We start from the raw sequence: 7,133 nt of genomic DNA, 5'->3' as shown, positions 1-7,133 counted from the left end.
GAGCTGGGAGGGCAGGAACGAGGGGCTGCAGCCCGGCTGACTTACAAGGGAAGGAAAACCAGAAAACAGCGGTGCGTTTTTAAAGTTAATGGTTAAAAGAAGAAAAACAAGAGCCGGGAGCTGTGCCAGCCTGTCCGTGTGTCCCTGTGCCAGCCTGTCCGTGGGTCCCTGTGCCAGCCTGTCCATGTGTCCTGTGCCAGTCTGTCCGTGTGTCCCTATGCCAGCCTGTCCGTGTGTCCCTGTGCCAGCCTGTCCATGTGTCCCTATGCCAGCCTGTCCGTGGGTCCCTGTGCCAGTCTGTCTGTGTGTCCCTATGCCAGCCTGTCCGTGTGTCCCTGTGCCAGCCTGTCCATGTGTCCCTGTGCCAGCCTGTCTGTGTGTCCCTGTGCCAGTCTGTCCGTGTGTCCCTGTGCCAGCCTGTCCGTGTGTCCCTGTGCCAGTCTGTCCATGTGTCCCTATGCCAGCCTGTCCGTGTGTCCCTGTGTCAGCCTGTCCATGTGTCCATGTGCCAGCCTGTCCATGTGTCCCTGTGCCAGTCTGTCCGTGTGTCCCTGTGCCAGCCTGTCCGTGTGTCCCTGTGCCAGCCTGTCCGTGTGTCCTAATGCCAGCCTGTCCATGTGTCCTGTGCCAGCCTGTCCGTGTGTCCCTGTGCCAGCCTGTCCATGTGTCCCTGTGCCAGTCTGTCCGTGTGTCCCTGTGCCAGCCTGTCCGTGTGTCCTGTGCCAGCCTGTCCATGTGTCCTGTGCCAGTCTGTCCGTGTGTCCCTGTGCCAGCCTGTCTGTGTGTCCTGTGCCAGTCTGTCCATGGGTCCTGTGCCAGCCTGTCTGTGTGTCCCTATGCCAGCCTGTCCGTGTGTCCCTGTGCCAGCCTGTCCATGTGTCCCTATGCCAGCCTGTCCGTGGGTCCCTGTGCCAGTCTGTCTGTGTGTCCCTATGCCAGCCTGTCCGTGTGTCCCTGTGCCAGCCTGTCCATGTGTCCCTGTGCCAGCCTGTCTGTGTGTCCCTGTGCCAGTCTGTCCGTGTGTCCCTGTGCCAGCCTGTCCGTGTGTCCCTGTGCCAGTCTGTCCATGTGTCCCTATGCCAGCCTGTCCGTGTGTCCCTGTGTCAGCCTGTCCATGTGTCCATGTGCCAGCCTGTCCATGTGTCCCTGTGCCAGTCTGTCCGTGTGTCCCTGTGCCAGCCTGTCCGTGTGTCCCTGTGCCAGCCTGTCCGTGTGTCCTAATGCCAGCCTGTCCATGTGTCCTGTGCCAGCCTGTCCGTGTGTCCCTGTGCCAGCCTGTCCATGTGTCCCTGTGCCAGTCTGTCCGTGTGTCCCTGTGCCAGCCTGTCCGTGTGTCCTGTGCCAGCCTGTCCATGTGTCCTGTGCCAGTCTGTCCGTGTGTCCCTGTGCCAGCCTGTCTGTGTGTCCTGTGCCAGTCTGTCCATGGGTCCTGTGCCAGCCTGTCCGTGTGTCCTGTGCCAGCCTGTCCGTGTGTCCCTATGCCAGCCTGTCCGTGTGTCCCTGTGCCAGTCTGTCCGTGTGTCCCTGTGCCAGCCTGTCCGTGTGTCCCTGTGCCAGCCTGTCCGTGTGTCCTAATGCCAGCCTGTCTGTGTGTCCTGTGCCAGTCTGTCCGTGTGTCCCTGTGCCAGCCTGTCTGTGTGTCCTGTGCCAGTCTGTCCATGGGTCCTGTGCCAGCCTGTCCGTGTGTCCTGTGCCAGCCTGTCCGTGTGTCCCTGTGCCAGCCTGTCCATGTGTCCCTGTGCCAGCCTGTCCGTGTGTCCCTGTGCCAGCCTGTCCATGTGTCCCTGTGCCAGCCTGTCCATGTGTCCCTATGCCAGCCTGTCCGTGTGTCCGGCAGCCCACAGGACAGGCAGGGTGGCTCCAGCTTTGAATTCAAGGAGGTTTTGTCCCGTCCCTGGAGGCGGCTCCTCCCAGCCGGGAGCACCAGGGGCTGGAGCTCGCTCCACGTCCCGCCCTGGGCTGCTGCAGCCCCGAGGAGCAGCGTGGGCTGGCACACAGCCCCGGTGCCACCAGGTGCTCCCAGACTGGCTGTGAAGGGTGTGAACACCGCGGCGCTCAGGCGTGTGACATCCCTCGGTGGCCCAGAGCTCCCGAGGAGGGGGATGAGGATGAGGATGGGCAGTGCCGCTCCAGCGGTGCTGCAGTGGAGGCACGGCCAGGTCCTGGCGCCTTCCCTCGGCCCTCGCGGCGTGTCAGCAGCGCAGCACGTCCCGGGCCACTCCTGCCTGTCCCCACTGCTGCCTGTCCCCACTGCTGCCTGTCCCCATTCCTGCCTGTCCCCACTGCTGCCTGTCCCCATTCCTGCCTGTCCCCACTGCTGCCTGTCCCCACTGCTGCCTGTCCCCATTCCTGCCTGTCCCCACTCCTGCCTGTCCCCATTCCTGCCTGTCCCCACTCCTGCCTGTCCCCACTCCTGCCTGTCCCCACTCCTGCCTGTCCCCATTCCTGCCTGTCCCCACTGCTGCCTGTCCCCATTCCTGCCTGTCCCCACTGCTGCCTGTCCCCACTGCTGCCTGTCCCCATTCCTGCCTGTCCCCACTCCTGCCTGTCCCCACTCCTGCCTGTCCCCATTCCTGCCTGTCCCCACTCCTGCCTGTCCCCACTCCTGCCTGTCCCCACTCCTGCCTGTCCCCACGGTGGCCTCGCCGGGCCGGGGACCAGGGGACAGGAGCTGCAGAACAAAATTCTCCTCATCGTCTCCGTTATTTTCCAGGGACACACTCCGTCTGCTCGGGGGGGTGGTGTGAGGTGTCCTGGTGTGAGGTGTCCTGGTGTGAGGTGTCCTGGTGTGAGGTGTCCTGGTGTGTCCTGGTGTCCCGGGCACTGCTCCTGCTCCGTGCTGGCTTTCACAGCGCTGCTGGCAGAGGACGTGCCCTTGAGAGGTGCAGATAAGATACCGATGGTGGGGAGCGACCCCGTTTGCTGCTGAGAACACGCAGTGCCTGCAGAGCCCCTCACCTGATCCCTGGTGCAGGGGCACGCCGGGCACCATGGCAGGAAGAGCCCGGGCAGGTCCCGCGGGCACTGCCCCCTCACCGGGCACCGCAGCACTTCCAGGGGCTCCCGAGGTGCTCCTGGCATCCCACGGGATGTGCCCACTCTGCCGTGCCCAGCTGAGTCAGGGTCAGCATGGAAATGCCCATTCCCTCACAACACTCCAGTCCTGCCTCTCAGAGAGCAGTGGTTCCTTTCCCTCCGAAGCTGTCCCCCGAACACCCGCCACAATTTCCAGTTTAACAGGTGTGGCCCCGTTCATTCCCCTCCTGTTCTTGGCCCTTTGCTGTCCCCATCCCACGGCAGATGCAGGAGGGCCAAGGCTGAGCTGATCTCATGCCTGTTTATATTCATGTGGCTTCTGAGATTTGGTTTGGAACCATAAAAATATGTTATTTACTGTACAATTAAATATTTGTTTCCTAGTGGGTTGGACTTGGGTGAAGTGTAGTTTCTACAGTCCCCTTTAAGCATGACTTAGACTCTTCCTCATTGCCTTCCTTTTTGCACCTTTAATTCCCTCACTCCTTATCAGTTGCAGGGAGGTTTGCCAGGGACTTTACATAGTAAAAAAAAAAAATGAAACAAAACCAGTGAAAATAACAACCCCAAAACACAAATGCAGAATATTTCTTAATTGCTCAGGAGTACCTCCCCTGCACGTACATCAGCCCAGCCTGGGCACCCAACTACCGTGCTGATAATGGTGGTGACAGTGCTGTGACATGCTCGAGCAGGCTGTCACAGCCTGTGCCTGCACATTATCTGCCTCACCAGCCCTCCCCAGGGTGCTGTTAACTCTGATGGCTGCTGCTTCCAGCAGGGGCCTGGCAGGGCAGGGCTGGGTTTCCCCTGGCACTCCCGTGTCCCCAGCAGGGTGGCACGCTGTTCCGCGGGGATGGGGCCAGCTCAGGGCTTCTGTCACGTTTGATCCATGGTGTGGTTTGTGGGAATGTCCTGTGCAGGGCCAGGAGCTCCCTTCCAGCTCAGGCTCTTCCACGATGCTCTGATGAGGCGACTCCTAATTTTTCTCATTTTCGGACCCAGTTCCATGTAGAAGCCCAGCTGATTTCCCTCACTTTTCCTGGAAGCAGGAGAGCTCTGCATTCACTTGGTGCTTCCCAGTCGGGCTCTGGCAGCCGAGGCCAGGGCACAGCCAGGGCCCGGCCGCCCCTGCCCCGCACAGCCCCGCACTCAGCGCCCAGGACAAGGCCAAGCTGGGATTTTCCGGGTTAATTGCCAGGATGCCAGTGCAGGGGAGACACAGAGATTCCTTTGTGCCGGCTCCAAGCGCCTCTGTTCCAGGAGAATGGCTTACAACCGACCTTGCTTTGTGTGCCCAGCCCTGGCTTGACGCTGTTTGCACAAGTAGCTGGGCTGACAAAGACAAAATCAGGAATTCTTGGAGATTTTGGGCAGTGAGGTATCTCCTGGAGCAGCCCTCAGACACAGCAGCCCCAGTTCTGTTTTCCTCACGGGTTCAGATCAGAAAATCCAGTGCTGCAATGAGCGGAGCTGACATTCCTGAGTGAGCCCCCACGCCGGGGTCCTGGGCTGCCCTCCCCACCCTCCCTCACCCAGCGAGGGAGCAAAAACCTTCTGAGGCAAAGAAACATCCACCAGGGGCACACAGGGATCCTCCAGGTCCATCCATCCTTGCTCCAGCCAGGTCTGGCCCTGCAGCACCAGCACTGCAGTCATGCCAGGCACTGCCTCATCCTGCTTGGGCCAAAATGAGCAGAGAAAAGTCTGTGACCGTTGTCAAGCACTTGGGAAATAAAATGAGAGCCAGAGAGTGGCCAGCACAGCACAGGGAGCAGCTGGGACAGCTCTGAGGGGATGTTCATAGGTGGGACTTCTCCACCTTTCCTTCAGAGCCAGCACTGCTGATGACAGACACGGCTCAGAGCCCTTTCCTTCCCAAGTGGGAAGAAAGCTGCCTTGGCTTGGCTTCCAGGGAAGTGGGGCAGCTTCAAAAGCTGTGGAAACCACACAACAATCAGAGGAAAGAGGGGAGTGACGCTGAGGAGCAGATGCTGGCTGCAGGCCTCACCTTGGCAGGGAGCTGGGAGCGACAGCAGCTATGGCAGAGGAGTGGTGGGCGATGCACCTCGTCCTGCCCACGGGAATTCCCTGGGTGGCAGCAGCTGCCAAGGTCAGAGAGCATAAAAGCAGCCAGAGCTGGATAACCTGAGCCTGAGCAGCCTCCTGGGCTCTCTGTGTTTAAATATTTATAAATGTATATATTTTTATATGTTTGTGTTTATATATAAGTGGCACAGGGTGCCCAGAGCAGCTGGGGCTGCCCCTGCATCCCTGGCAGTGTCCAAGGCCAGGCTGGACAGGGCTTGGAGCAGCCTGGGATAGTGTGAGTTGTCCCTGCTCATGGCTGGGGCTGGAACAAGTTGGGCTTTAAGGTTTCTTCCACTCCAAACCATTCCATGAGTCTGTGATTCTGTGTTTGGTAAGTCTGGAAGTCTTTGTGATAAGGGAATAGCAAACATGCTCGTGGGATCTCAGCAGCTCTTGGGACAAGGCTGTGGCAGTGGATTGATGCTGGTCATGATGGAGGGGAACTGCAGGGAGGAGACATCGCTGGGAAGCAGGGGAGGAGGACAAATGGATTCTGTCAAGCTAACTTGATCTATTTTTAGATAAAACTGTAATTAAGTCAGTAGTTGATAACAGCAGGACTTTTAAGGTAATGGGGCTTCTGTTACATATCTAAATGCAACATGGCACATATTAAATGAATCAGGAGATGTCTGTTTTCCCTGGAATGTAATTACAGAGGAGGCCTCCTGCTCAGGGTATCCAGGAGAGCCCTCTGGGAGGCAGCTCTTGACTCTGAGCTAATGCCCAGCCGAGCAAACAACACTGGGGTCAATGTCTCAGGCCATTTGTTAAAATACAAAGGCTGGGAGTCATTCCTGAGGAGGGGCTGCTCCCTCCGGGGAAACAGGGATGGGAAACTCCAAAGGGATCCTGGCCACGGAGCCAGGACTGAGAGTCACGTTCAAGACCACGGCAAAGACAAACAGAATCACTGTCCTGTGTCTGCCTGGGGGAGTGACAGGCTCTGGCAGGGATCAGGGAGGGCAAGAGGATCTTAATGAGGCCCAGGCTCCTGCCTGGCTCCCAGGGGCAGAGCCCCGACCCCACCCGTGCTCACACAGGAACAGAACCCACACCTGGGGCAGCTGCAGCAGATTTGGGAGCCCCCAGAGGTACCCTGGGCCACCCGAGGTCCACTCGGTGTGACACCAGCTGTGCACAGGGACGGCTGCACCCGCTGCCGCTGGGCCAGAGCGGCCAGCTCTGCTGCCACCCAGATGTGCTCCAGCTGTGGATGCTGCACCCTCACCTGCGCGGGCCTCAGATGCCCCATGGCTGCCAGATGTGCCACAGCCAGACCAGCTGTGCCCCGGCTCCAGCTGTGCCCCCTGGCAGGGCCATCGCCCCTCCATTGCCCTGTGCCCATCCCCATCCAGCTGTGCCCGCCCCATCCAGCTGTGCCCGCCCAATCCAGCTGTGCCCATCCCCATCCAGCTGTGACCATCCCAATCCAGCTGTGACCATCCCCATCCAGCTGTGCCCATCCCCATCCAGCTGTGCCCATCCCAATCCAACTGTGCCCATCCCAATCCAGCTGTGCCCATCCCCATCCAGCTGTGCCCATCCCAATCCAGCTGTGCCCATCCCAATCCAGCTGTGCCCATCCCCATCCAGCTGTGCCCGCCCCATCCAGCTGTGCCCATTCCAATCCAGCTGTGCCCGTCCCAATCCAACTGTGCCCACTCCAATCCAGCTGTGCCCATCCCATCCAGCTGTGCCCGCCCCATCCAGCTCTGCCCATCCCAATCCAGCTGTGCCCATCCCATCCAGTTGTGCCCATCCCAATCCAGCTGTGCCCCCTGGCAGGGCCATCGCCCCTCCATTGCCCTGTGCCCATCCCAATCCAGCTGTGCCCGCCCCATCCAGCTGTGCCCATCCCCATCCAGCTGTGCCCGCCCAATCCAGCTGTGCCCATCCCATCCAGCTGTGCCCACTCCAATCCAGCTGTGCCCATCCCCATCCAGCTGTGCCCGCCCCATCCAGCTGTGCCCGTCCCAATCCAGCTGTGCCCACTCCAATCCAGC

The sequence above is a fragment of the Vidua chalybeata genome, chromosome 15 (assembly GCF_026979565.1).
Source record: "Vidua chalybeata isolate OUT-0048 chromosome 15, bVidCha1 merged haplotype, whole genome shotgun sequence".
Classification (NCBI taxonomy): Eukaryota; Metazoa; Chordata; class Aves; order Passeriformes; family Viduidae; genus Vidua; species Vidua chalybeata.
This window is presented reverse-complemented; position numbering follows the sequence as displayed.